The sequence below is a fragment of the Leucopleurus acutus genome (genome assembly GCF_964270905.1).
Source record: "Leucopleurus acutus genome assembly, chromosome: 16".
In the NCBI taxonomy this organism is placed as follows: domain Eukaryota; kingdom Metazoa; phylum Chordata; class Mammalia; order Artiodactyla; family Delphinidae; genus Leucopleurus; species Leucopleurus acutus.
The window spans coordinates 67,017,857-67,032,009 of record NC_139158.1 but is presented as its reverse complement, the minus strand read 5'-3'; the positions used below and the strand labels follow the sequence as shown (position 1 = coordinate 67,032,009).

Here is a 14,153-nt window from a genome sequence, read left to right as displayed (position 1 = left end):
TGTTCAAGATGTAACCTAAAATTACTAGAAAAAAAAAATTTTAAAGCAAACAGGAAAGGGACTTCCCTGGAGGTCCAGTGGTTAAGACGCCATGCTTCCACTGTATGGGGTGTGGGTTCAATCCCTGGTTGGGGAACTAAGCTCCACAGCGTGGCCCAAAAAACCCAAACAAAAACAAAAACAAAAAACAGAAAATATGACTCAAACTCAAGAGGAAAGGCACAATAGAGATCTATCCACAAAATGACCCCTTATTTCCTTTAAGGGTATAAAGGAAAATATGCTTGTAATAAACGAATAAATAGGAAATACCAGCCACAACACAGAAACCACAAAGAAGAGAAGTAAAACTATTCATCAGATTAGCTAAATCCACACTAACACCTTTCTCTCCACCCATGTGAGTTGTGCTTTTCACTAGAGCCAGTTACATAGTTCTAATATTGACTTCAATGACTGTTTTGTTTTGTTTTTTTTGGAGCACCTTCCAAGTGCCAGGTCTTGGGCAAGCGGGGAGCAAAAGTACAACATAAAATATTAAATCCTGATCCCAAAGACCAGATATTTTCATCTGATGACATCTGTATAGACGACTTGTCACTTCTCATGTCCTCCTTTCTATTTCAGGTCTTAAATTGGAAGAAGAGATTGAAGTCCTGTCATGGGCTCTTCCCAGCTTCCAGATCACTCCTGATGGAACCATTTGCCCACATAAAGCACACATGAATGAGGCACAGGCTGTCGGGTTTAATACACCTCTACATTCTCCTTCCACAGCAAAAGCATCCTCCCCTGCTGATTAGACAGATAAGATCTATAAAAAACTCTGGGTACAGAAGTCAAAGAGAGTCAATGGGGAGGCACCTGCCATTATAACACCTCTTTATACCGTTCCATTAATGCGTGTTTTGCTTTTTCAAAACCTGTCAGGAAAAAGGTTCTCAAACTTGGCTACAAAGTTGGAATCACCTGGAGATGCTGGGAACTTATATTAAGATCACAGAGCATGACTACTATATGTCCACCAGAGTGGCCTTTTTTTTTTTAAAGACAGAAAATACCAGCGGTTGGCAAGAATTCTTATAAACTGAGTGGGAATATAAATTGGTACAGTCACTTTAAAAAACTGCTCAAGCAATATCTTCTAAAGCTGAACCTATAATGCCCTATAATCTAGCAATTTCATTCCTAGGAATATACTCACCAGAAATTTCTATATACATTTACCAAAAGGCATTTACAAGAATGTTGACAGCACTATTTGTAATAATCCCAAAGTGTAAACTATCCAAAATGCCCACCAACAGTAGTTTGGAAAAAAAATTATGGTGCACTCACCCAATGGAACATAGTCCAGCAGCGTGGATGAGTAATACACAATTACACTTGACAATCTGGATCTCTCACATTGTTAACCAAAATAAGCCAAACACAAAAATGCATACTACATGATTCCATTTATGTAAAATTCAACGACAGGCAAAAGGAATCTCTGTTGTTATCAATCAGAATTGTGGTTTTGGAGTCGGGGTGACTGGGAAGGGACTGAAGAAGGGCTTCTGAAGTGCTGATAATATTCAGATTTTTGAGCAGGATATGGCTTACCTGGGAAGTTCGATCTGTGAAAATTCATTCACTTAGGATGTGGGTACTTTTCTGTGTTTGTTTTACCTTAATAAACCATTAAAATGTTTAAAATACGGGGTTCCATCTCAAGAGATTCCGGTTTAGTTGGTCTGGGGTGCAGCCATGCATTGAAATTTTTAAAAAGCTCCCCAGGTGGGTCTAATATGCATCCGAGAACCACTGTGTTAGAACCTGGCAACCCTCTTGACTATTTATTTCTTGGAGCAGAAAGTGCTGCTGCTTCTCCAGAAAGGTTAAAGCAGGATGTTTTCTGTGGAACACTAGTAGCTCCAGAGGAGGTTAACAGGTGTTACATGGAAAAAGGGTTCCGTGGTGAAATAAACAATTTTTAAATTTTTAATGATTAACTCTTTTTGAACACGTACTACATTCCTGGAGCTAAGCTAGCTGCTTTATCTACACTATCTCATTTAATCCCACAATAAGCCTATGAGAAAGGTACTATTAATCCTCATTTTACAGAAGAGTAAACTAAAAGTTCAGTGAGGTTAAGTAATTGCCCAAGGTCACACAGCCAGTAAGTGACAGGGTTAGGATTCAAATCCACATTGACCTTGACACTGAAGGCCATGCTCTGAACCACTGCCCTGATTTGCCTCTCCAGGCAGCACTTGTCTGCAGGACTTAACAGAGCTTCCACTTGGCTAATGTGAGCTGTGGGTTGTCAAGACAGGAACATGGGAGGCAACACTTCCCAAAATGGTCTCCTTGCCTCCATCTCTTACCTTCCAACCCACAATCCACACCACTGGCAGAGTTTTCATTCTGCACCCAAGTCTGATCCTGTATTTCCCTTGTAGGGAAGCCTATAATGTCTCCCCAGTGCCTGTAAAGTCTAAACGTCTTAGCCTCAGAGACCAGACCATCCAGTATCTGGCCTTGACATGTTTAGCTTTACCTCTGGTCGTCCTAACCTCCCTCCCACCCTCCCCAAGTCCACTTAACACTCAATTTTTCAGCTACACTTAATAGGTCTGGTGGATTCACACGCCACAATGGTACCCACCATTGGCTGAGACTCTGCTATGTGTCAGGTACTGCCCATAAATTAACTTTAATCCCCACAAGGAGCCTTTAAAAACAGGTCTTATTATCTCCAGTACATAGAGTAGGAAATGGAGGCTCACCTTGACATGCCCAAAGTCACAACTAGTGAGTGGCAGAACTAGAATTTGAACACAGATTTAGATTTCTCCTCTACAAAGCCCATGGAGTTTTCTCTCTGCCTCACTCACCGCCTCACCTTCATTCATGCTGTCCCATGGAGTGGCAGTACCCTTCTTTCCCTCCACCTGGCAAGCTTTTCCTTGTTCTTTGAGAGCTAGTCCAAGTGCTGTAATGATAATATCTATCATCTCTTAAGTGCTTTCCAGGCACCGTGCTCAGCACTTGACTTGCCTCGTCTCATTTACACAATATTGTCTCCATGCTCCTTTCATTCCCTCCGAATTGTTCTTTATCTGCCTTGTGCCAAACGGGTTTCTCTCTCCTCTTTAGTTCCAAAGCATTTGACCACATCTCTGTTGTGGCTCTCAACTAGTAATTGTTAGTTTCAGATCTGCCTCTTCCATTGAACTAGATGCTCTCGAAAGACAAGGAATAGATGTTATTCAACTTTTCATCCCACCCTAGAGTCACCCAGCATGTGGTAGATTTTTAATAAATGGAAGAGGGTAGACAGGAGGGTGGGAGACCAAGAGACTGAAATTCACTGACATTATTCCATCAGTCGTATCATAGGGAGTGGTCCTCTGACTTGGAGCCAGAGCTATAGAATCAAACCAGACAAAACAGACCTGGCTGTTGGAGGAACGTGGGGGCCAGACCCAGGATGTACCTTACCTGGCCCCTGCCTTGCCATCCATGAAAGGATGAGTTAGGACCGTCTCTGGCTCCACAGTCTTTTTTCAACTCTGCATGCTTTGCAACTGGCTCCAGAGATCCTGGCTTAGAAGCTTTGCTGTAAAATGATGGTTAGTTTCATTCCACAGCACTGTTTCAGATATTCTCAGCTGCTCCTTGTCGCGTGTTGTTCTTAAGGTATTGCAGTGAATGAAGAGCTACCCAAGACAGGTAGCCCAAAGAAAACGCATAGCTAAGGCGTGGCTCCCGCAGGTGGGAAGATCAGGTGGTCATAACCCCTTTCTAAATGGATCTATTCTTTTTGAGTAGGAGGCCCTTTTACAAGACACAGACATCTTTGATGCTTACTCATTCATTGAACGCCCATTCTGTGCACCCAGTCTACAGTGGGCACTGTTCAGGGCACACGTCCTTGTAACCCCTGGAGTAATCGCCAATTCATGCCACCCACATCCAACTTCTATGAGCTCCAAGGTTGTGGATTTTTAAAGCCAGCCTTCTGTTCCTTTGCTCTCACTGTTTCTGGACTAACATACACATTTGTCCAGGTACGAGCGATTGGTCATCAGCACCAGCTGCAAACTCAGCTGGGTTTCTGCACAGCCTCCCTCAAACAAACCTCATTAGTAAACATGGAAACTACCAAAAAGTCTATTTCAAAATTACTTCTCCCTTCCTAGCTGCCCATCTCTTCTGCTGCCACCACTAGGGGTAAGCAGCATGATTTTTCTGCTTCTCACAAGTCATTTTCTTCTGAGGATTTCAAGTATCCCCACTCCCACCGGGACATAGTGTATGCTGTATTTTACAAATTCGTTTATGATAGTCATGAAGAGTTTATCGAACAGAACTTAGCTTACACATTTCTCTAGCACAGCTTTGTTCTTATTTTATTTGCCCACTTGTCTGCTTCCTTCAGGAGACAGGGACCAACCTAAGGGAAGGAGCTGGTTTAATTTAATTTTATGTCTCTAATTCCAAGCATCAAGCCAAGTAAAATGCAGTTCTTGAATATTTAACAATCTTTATGTAGCCACGGTCTAAAGGGTCATAAAATCTGAAATATTGTGGAACTTGACCTAGAAACATTCTTTCTATTTTATTCCTATCTGACTGGCAAAAATTAAAGTTACTCAGTGATGGAGAATGGGTTGGGGCAATAGGCATTCACACACATGGTCGAGGGAATAGAAATTGGGTTTCGGGACTTCCCTGGCGGTCCAGTGGTTAAGATGCCGCGCTTCCACTGCAGGGGGCATGGGTTTGATCCCTGGTCAGGGAACTAAGATCTTGCGTGCCGTGCCAAGAAAAAAAAAAGAAAAATGAAATTGGTTTGGCCTCTTGGGAGGACAGTTTGACAATGTCATAGTTCAAACTGCAGGGAATTTTCCTTACAGATAAAATCATACCAGTGTACAAAGATACATGCTGTGTAAGCAAGGATGTCATAGCATCATACACTTGTAGTAGGAAAAAAAACAAACTAATCTTCACTGCCAGCAAGGGACTAGAAAACAAATTATGGTAAATTTTTATTACGGGAATATCATGTAGCCTTTAGGACTGAGGTATATCTATATGTGTTGACATATGCTAAGATAAATTAGCTGAAAAGGGAAGTTTCAGAAAAGGGTTGTAGAGATGTGTTAAAAAGAAAAAAGGATAAACATGTAAATGCATGTGGATTTGTATATGCATAAGAAATTTATGGAAAGACATAAAACATTCAGGGATTTCTTCTGGGGAAAAAGAAATGAGTGGATGATGATTGGGGAAATCTCCCTTTCCATTTCCCACATTTCTGTACGGTTTGAATTTTAATAATGAGTTTGTCTTCTTTTTATAATTAAAAAGCATAAAATACAGCAATAAGAAAACAAAAGCTTGATTTCATACGTTAAAAAAAAATGAAATTCTGGAGAAACTCTTCCCTGTTTCTTAATAAGGCAATAGGCAATGACTCTAAAGCGTTTTTTCTCTGCCCAGTTCATGGGGGGGGGGGGGGCGATGATGACTACAGAGTTCCCGAAAGGAATCTGGGGACAGGAAAAGTCACCAAGAAGACCCAAGAGCCCTGAAGAAAGTAAGTGTGTGAATGTGTGTCTTCTACTTGCTCTTGGATGACAGGAAATAAAGCCAGTTCTGACTGAGACTCTGAAACATTCTGGGAGCCAAGAAATTCTGAGAACTCGCCAGGCTGGCATGGACACTGGGGCCTGTAACCAGCGCCAAGAAGCAAAGGCTAGGAATGCCTAGGTAAGTAATAGACATAAGTAACCAGGGTGAACAAAACAACAGACCCAGCCCCCTGGGATGTAAGTGACACAGGGCTCTGCTCGCCTATCCCCTCTGCTCTGAAGCTATGACTCCCAGGGACTGACTTCACTGACACTAATGTAATAATTATTGTTGGTATGTATCGAGTACCTCCCATGTGCCAGACACAGGCTAAATAATCATAGCCTCTCATACGATTATCATTCCTATTTTACACACTGGTAAATTGAGGCTCAGCAAAGTTAGCAAATAGCTTCTCAAGGTTACAGTAAGTGGCAGAGGCAGGGATCCAGCTGAGGTCTGACTCCAGAGCCAGCCAAGGTCACTGCTAGCCTTTCCCCCATCTGGGGAAGAACTAGAGAAAGGCACTCCCTCAGGGCAGGGACAGCTTACGAAGTGCAATAGCATTTTTTGCCCAAAGTCAGACAGCATCATGATTAAGTTAAAGGACTTGGAAGCTAGATGTCCTGATTCAAATCCTGACTCCACCACTTACTGGCTATGTGACAAGGGCAAGTCATTGAACCTCACTTTCCTCAGCCGTAAAATCAGGGTCGTGGTAAGGTCACCTCTTAGAGTTGCTAGGAAGACTAAAAGTTAAATAGGGCTTGGCTCATAATAAGTACTAATTGTTAACGATTATTATTAATATTAAGAAAAAGATGGGGCTTCCCTGGTGGCGCAGTGGTTGAGAGTCCACCTGCCGATGCAGGGGACATGGGTTCGTGCCCCGGTCCGGGAAGATCCCACATGCCGCGGAGCGGCTGGGCCCGTGAGCCATGGCCGCTGAGCCTGCGCGTCCGGAGCTTGTGCTCCGCAACGGGAGAGGCCACAACAGTGAGAGGCCCGCGTACCGCAAAAAAAAAAAAAAAGAAAAAGAAAAAGATGCCCTTCTTTCCAGGTAGATGCAACCCTGCAGGGTACAGAGCTAGGCAAGCGGAGCGGGCTAGCTTTAGGTCCCTCCCTCAGCCGTGTGCCATCAGGCTAAACACAATGCTACAACTTTACACCGGGCCTCCTGAGCAATTAACTTCCACGTGCTGCCAGCTCTTCCTCTTGGCTTCCCCTCTGCCAGCCTGGCTGTGTACCAGAATCACCTGGCACACTTTTAAAAAATACAGACTCCCAGGGTCCCACCTTGGCCGGTTCTGACTCAGGTAGGCTGGGCTAGGGCCAAGGGATCTATCTGTGTGTTTAACAAGCCCCAGGTGACCAGGTGACCCAGGAATAGTGTGTCCCCCGACACACGTTTCTGGAAGTGCTAGGAGCCCCTCACACCTGTTCTGGCTCTTTCCGTTGCTCCTTGCGGGCAAGCAGCCTTCCCTTCAGGCTTGGTCCCAGGTCTGGGCACACAGAGAAGGGGAGCAGTAAGTCCGCTCCCCTGCAAACCAGCCTGCAGAGCAGACGGCTGGGCGAACAGGCGCGACAGGCTGAATTTGCTTGAGTGGGTGATACCAGGGACCCCTCACCTGCAGACTTGGGCTTCCCCAGACCTTTGCTCCCCAAAGTGCAGTTCACAGACCAGCAGAATGGCTCCCCCTGGGAGCTCGTTATAAATGCAGATGCTCAGGCCCCAGACCTAATGCATCAGATTCTGCATTTTACAGAAACCCAAAGGCTGTGAGCAAGTTTGAGGGCTGTGCTCAAGATTCCTTCCCCCGTCAGAATAAGTTCTAATCCACGCGCACCTCTAACCTGTCCAAACACCCTTTGGGGCCGCTCTTTTCCTTCAAACTCCCAGAGAGCCCTGGAAAAGCAGCCTGGTCCTTTCAATAGCCCAGATATAGGCTCAGCAGGAGCCTGGGGCTCGTGATGAACCTTTGCTTTAATGAATTATTTCAGAGCTCACATGAAAATAAACCTTCCCACTAAATTGAAAAAGAGACAACAACTCTGGCCTCTATGATTCTGGGGCGTAAAACATTCCCTTCTTTTGTATAGAGTCGTGACCCCTACTTCCCTGGCCAAAGCCATCCAAAGACATCAAATGCTCAAAGAAAACAAGCCATGTCTTCCTATTGGCCAAGCTTCAAGTTATCAGGCAGATTTCACACTGGAGCTTGACCTCATTAATCCAAGGCCTATCACATTGCTGTAAATGTCAGTGGAAAAATAGCCATTCAGTGGGTTTCCTTCATTCCACCAGAAAGGGAAAAAAACAGGAAGCTGACAGCAGCTGCGCCCCAGCTTGGCAGATCCCAAGGGCCCAGCCGACAGGGCGTTCCTTATGAGCACCTACATTCCCCTGCCCCAGCCTGCTTGTCCAGAGAAAGGTGGGTCCTGCGTCTATATGAGCAAAATGCAGCGGTGATTGTAGCAACAGTGCTGATAATTCGGGCCCCTTAGCACCTGCTCGGGAAGGAAAAGAGCTTGGTCTGGATTTCTTTGGCCTGAATGACCAGTTGGCTGTTCATCATTCAAGTTCATCTGAATCGCTTCTGTCCATTCAAACTGTCCTGCAAGCCAAACCTCTGGGACTCCAAGGGACATAAGGCCTTCCAAGTACTCATTCATCCCTTTAATGCATATTGGTTGTCTCCTGTGTGCCGGCCGTCATGCTGGGCAACTGGGGACACAGGGCTGAATGAATCAGACACAGTCACTGACCTTAGGGGCCTCATGTCCAGTGTAAGCTTTCTCCATTTCGGCATTATTGACATTTGGGATGGGACAATTCTCTGTTCTGGGGGGCTGCCCTGGACACTGTAGGATATCTTGCAGCCTTCCTGGCCTTGACCCACCAGATGCCAGTAGCTCCCCGCCCCCTCTGCACTTTCCCACTTGTGACAACCAAAAATGTCTCCAGACATTGCCAAACTGCCCCCAGTTGAGAACCACTGGCCTAGCGGGGGCGGGGGGAGACAGACTAAAAGGATAATGACCAGAAATAGCCATATAATCGCAATTATGCTAAGTGCCATGGAGGGAAATTTTGTGGATACGATACCAATATATTTATGATGTGGAAGTCAATTTCATGCGTGGTTACAAACCCTTATGACAACTCTGAATTGTATATATATACACATACATGTATATGTGTGAGTGTGTGTGTGTGTGTGCGTGTGTGTGTGATCTGTATTTCCAGTTGAAGAAATTGAGGTGCAAGGAAGTGAAGAAACTGGCCAACACCCAAAAGCTAGTGAAAGGCAGAGGCAGGATTTGAACCCGTGGCCCTGAACTTTGCCTCCTGTAGAAAAGGAAATTCGAGCCTTTGTTTTGATGTCTTCTGTAAACAGGTAGGGGGTGTGGTCACGTGATGCTCTAACCAGCCATCCTAAAAGACTCATTCCTTCCTGGGGTCACCGTGGAGCTCTACTGCCACCTGCTACATCAATCAAGCTGCAGACTGCCTGCGTCAAGGCACGTCCGTGGGGCCTAGCAGGCCAAGGAAGGAAGCCCTGAATTCTGAGACATCCAAGAACAGCTCCCCGTCGCCAAGTGCCTGCACGCAGGGCCTTCCCAAAAATCAGGGCTGGGAGAGGATGGGGCAGTCCCCAGGGACCCGGAGCACACCCCACTGTGGTCCATCGCCAAGATGCCTACAGCCCAGCACCCAGGGCTACTACCAGACATTCTGCAGTCAGCTTTAGGTATTTACCAAGGGCATGCGCGAGGTGGTACACATAGCACAGAGCAACTTCGGAGACCTCCAGACACGAGTTCCTGCCGCTTATAAGCTTAGCGCTCTTTAGCAAATCGCCTCATCCTCTGTGCCTCAGTTTCCCCTTCTGTTCAGTGGGGATAAATGCATCTACTTCAATAAATCAGTATGAGGATTCGATGGCAATACGAGCAGAGACCTTGGTCAGTGACCAGCATCCAGAAAAGTACTTGGTACCTTATTATGGTCGAGGGAACGAGATCGTGACGGCTCCTCCACCCACATCCCCTTCCTTCAAGTGAGAAATGTCCCAGGAAGAGAGAAACAGGCGCAGAAGTAGCAAAAGCATCTCTGGAAGAAGGAGGGGACCTCTGTGCTTTCCAGGTAGAAGGAAGAGGAAAGGACAGTTCATGTACTGGCAAACGTGCACAGACCAGCCCTTCCTCGCCTGCAGAAGTTAATTCTAGACTGCGATCAGACATCTCCGTTAGCTGCAGGGGGCCTGCTTTGGGTGAGCAAGCATTTAATCATTCGGGACCCCTTGGCAGGATGGCCTTGTCCCTGGCCTTGCCTCCTGCCCCTCCCTAAGTCACACCCTACGGGGACGGTGCTCCAGCTGTAACTCCTGCTCACTGCTCTCCGAGACACCCAGCACTTTTAAGCCTCTGTGCCTTTGCACAAGCTGTTCTCTTGGCTCAGGCTGCCCACCCCCCTACCAGCCACCACCTGGAAATCTGTCTCTGAAGGGCTCAAATGTGCCCCTACTGCAAAACTTGCCCACCTGCAATTGGTCACTGCAGACTAATAATAATAGCAGCCAACATTTGCAAGCACTGATTAATATCTAGAAGGCTCTGAGCTGAGGTTTTTGCCCATGTGGTCTCACTTTTCTCCTCACATCACCACCCTAGAGGTAATGCATCTGTCCATCGCCACCCAGCTACAAGGTGGCAGATTCAGGAATGAGACCTGGGTTCGTTAGCCGAGCCCACCTGTTCATCCATCCCTCGACTCCTCATTCCTCTTCTTGCCAGTGAAGCTGGGTCCTCACTATCACCTTCTGCCCCTAGATTGAGAAGCCTGAGAGCTGCCTGATTCATCTTGAAATCCCTCGCTAAGCACAATAGCTAGAATGGAGTAAACATCTGTTGAACGAATCAACAAATCCTGCAAAACGGCAGCCAGATGAGAAAAGCTAAATGACAGACTTCCTAGAGACAGGCCCGTGCTGGACTTGAACTCCCAGAAATCAGCAGCACCCCCTCCAGGCTAAGGGGCTTTCCCTGTCCTGTTAGCTAGAGGCAGAAGAGTTCTGACATCCCCCAGATTAGGGGGGTGGGGGAGTGAGGGTGAGAGGGGGGAACCTGCGAGAGCCCAATGCAAAGGAGGAAATGGTGGTGATGGTGATGATAATCATGTCCTGCATTCCTGCCCATACCAGGTGCTGCACGAAGCACTTCCTGTGCATCACGGGCTCACAGAATCCTCACAACCCCACAGAGCAGGCATTACTATTATACCCATTTTACAAATGAGAAAACGAGGAGTGAGAGAGAGTAAATAATTTACCCAGGTCACAGAGCTTTTAAGTAGAGACCTGTAATTTGAACTAGGCCTATCTGACTCCCTTGCTCTTCAAACTTTGTGGCTTTCTGTAGGAGGCAAGCTTGTCCAAGTCCTCCTTAAATCCCAGTGTCTAGGATGTACTCAGGATAAAGAAGGTCATCCTAGCCTCTGCTGGAAGAATGCCACTTGGGACCCACTGTACACCAAGTGCTTCAAGTCCTGGGTGCAGGTGGCATGGGGGTGGGAGTGGCTAGATTGGCAGAGGGGTCAAGGTTGGGTGAGGTTCCTGATGGTCCAAACACAGCACAGGAATCCAGGTATGTGCCTTCCGTGATCCACAAAGCCATTCTGGCTGCAGTCTCTGTTGGTGAGAGAATGTTGACGCTGGGTATGGAGCAGGTTTTGAGAAGAACCTGGGGCCCTAGTTTCCAAAGAGTCCAAATGAATTCTGCAGAAGGTTACTGCCTTGGGGGAAAACCCTCCTTTATGCGTCAGCATCCTCTTAGCCCTGTGGCTCAGGCTCCCGAACAGACTTAACAGCTGGATTAGAAATGTAACCTCCACTCCAGCATCAATTACCAAAGAGAACGAAGTCTGAGCATGCACTGGGTCTTGCCTGCCATGTCCCTCCACGCCAGGAAAGATTCAGAGGGCGCAAGGATGCAAGGAGCCCCAACCCAGAGCCCGCCAATGAACGGCACGGAGGGAGGAGACCAAAAGAGGGGTGAGCGAGATCAAGTGGTCTTCCTGAAGGAAGACATTCAGAGGCTGGCAAGAGCTGGGACCAGGAGAGGGGTCAGGAAGGTTCCAGGGAGGGGGACGCTGTTGGGTAGACTCCAGTTCACAGCAGAGTACGAAGTTGAAGGTCCAAAGTGTCTGGTGGACATCTTGCCTCCAACATCCTGGCGGCAGGTGGGAGATGAGGGGCTGGGAGGCTGTGTGGGAAAGTCCGGGAGCAGGCTGAGAGCTGAAAGGTCTCACCAGCGCCCACCAGCCGCCCGCAAGCTGCCTCTTTATGACAGAGCGGAGGGAGGAAGATGTGGAAACTCCCCCAGCCCCTGCAGAACCACCCACCAGGGCTCCTCTTCAGCTCCTGCCTAAAAAGAGACACGCCCCACTGCAAAGCGTTCTGAGAGGCGCTGGTATTAACAGCGGAGCGCTCCCGCTGCCGAGCTCCGCTGCACCCAGCACCTCACACGGTCCTCTCCCCATCCTCCCACGGCCTGATTAGCCCCGTTTCCTAGAGGCAGCTGAGGCTCCGAGGCCAAGGGCCTCGCTCTCGGGCAGAGAGCTAGTCACTGGCTGAGCTAAGAAGCTTTATGGCCAGTCTCGAAGGAGGCCTCCCTGATGGAGGGTTTTCCTCCGGTGCTTCACCAGACACGGGCAGTGGCAGGGCCCACAGGGAAGTACTCCCGCTGGCCGAAGTGGCCAACGGCAGGCCCCTTCCCGGGGGCGCCCTGCGGGCAAGGGCGCCTGATACCTAGGGGGTCCGGGTCCTCCACAGAGGGCGATTCAGAGGCGGCACCTGGTGCCCGGGGCCGCTGAGAGCTGGTGGGCGCTTCTTACAGTGAGAACAGGGGCCCATTATGTGGAATCCAGTCACATGGGCGCGCAAGCAGCTCGGTTTTCGGTTCTGAGAAGCGCTTATGGAGCCGCGTCTCTCTCCTCGGGCTCCAGAGATGCCCGGGAGCACCGGGTCTCGGGTTTTTCGCGCCGCCCTCCCGGGAGGGCCAGATTCAGAGCTCCAATTATCCGCCCGAGGCTGGGAGCTGCATCATCAGCATCTCCCGCTAAGCCGGTCCGGACTGGAGAAGAAGGAGGCGGGGAGTCGGCCTCAGGGAAGGAGGCGGGCAGAGAACGCCCCCCCACCCCTGGCTCTCCACTCGGGACAGTCTGGACAGTTCAGTCTGGGCGCTCCCGGTGACCTTGGGGAGACCCCTCTGCGCGACCTCTCCGGGGAGGGCTGCACAGTTTCTGCCCATCCTAGGCGCTCGGGGGCGCTCCTCCGGCAGGAGTCGATGCGCGGGACTCGGGAGGGGAGGAGAGCTCCAGGTGCGGGGGACCGAGCCGCGGGCGCACGGCTGCCCTTCGGAGAGGCCGGGAACAACCACGCGCGGGGTCTCCCCGGGGCCGCGGGGCGCTGTCAGCTGGATCCCGCAGGAGGCGGGTCTGCACGCGGGGGCGCCTGCCCTGGGGACCTTTCCCGCCCAGGCAGGAGCCCTCTCGGCGCCCTGCCACCGCCTGCGGGGAACAAGCGCCGCCACGCGAGGGGGCGGCGCCCCCGTGCCGGGCCCGAGGCTGGGCGCCGGGGCTGTCTGGTGCTGGTTGTGGCTCCTTCTGCCCGGCATTGCGCCCCGCGGCAGACGGCGGCCCAAGAGCCCAGAACCCGCGAAGGAGCCCCCTGCCCGCCCCAAGAGCCGGCCACGGCGGCCGCAGCCAACAACCTGCCACTGCGCCCCGTACCCCGGCCTCATCTCTGGCGCGCAAGACCCGGGAGAACGCCCCCACCCCAGCCCGACTCTCGGGTCCTGCGCTCCCGGTACCCGCCTTTCCAGGCTCCCCCCACCCCCAGATTACCTTCTGCCGCCAGCCCTTAGCCAAAGCTCCACACACACCCCCAGCCAGACCCTCAGAGGCTGGGACCGCCTCCTCACCGCGATCCTCATCCCCCGCCCTGTCGAGCTGCAGAACGCAGGGAAGCAGGCGACGCCGCGGAGGAACTCACCCGCTCTCCCGAGCCCTGCCCCGGGCGGCTCCCGGCCGTGGCTCGGTCCGTCCGTCCCCGAGCCGCAGCTGCCAGTGCGGCGACAGAAGCCTGATCCGCACGACCGCGAGCCTCCACCCCGCCCCTCGGCTCCTCCCCCGAGGCGGGGCCTGAGCTCGTGGGAAGGGAGTGGGCGCGCTCTACCCTGCCTGGCCGACTAGGCAGCTCCAGGAAGGGTCCTCGCGTCTCTGGGTGCTCCCCACCCCTTCACCACCCTACCCTTTGAGCAGCTGGAAATTGAAGGTGGATGAGAAGCGACCAGGATTCGGAAGAGTTTTCCTTACGGGCTTCCTCCCACCCTCCAACACTACTAGCTTGGAAAGGGGGAAGCCCAGGACTGGATTCTTGCTCCCATTTGATGGAAGAGCATCAGGAAGCCCAGAGAGCCGCAGTAAACCACCCAAGGTCACACAGCATTAGTACAAGTGCCAG

General features: G+C 50.1%; 1 protein-coding gene across 1 annotated transcript in view; it reads right to left on the bottom strand.

Annotated features, from left to right (window-relative positions):
- The window catches only part of PPP1R16B (protein phosphatase 1 regulatory subunit 16B), a gene marked incomplete at its 3' end in the record, with an annotated part of 98,859 nt that extends 85,115 nt beyond the window's left edge, over positions 1–13,744 (bottom strand). The window contains exon 1 of the mRNA XM_082857026.1: positions 13,683–13,744. The remainder of the gene's footprint in view (positions 1–13,682) is intronic.
- Positions 13,745–14,153: the final 409 nt, after the last annotated feature.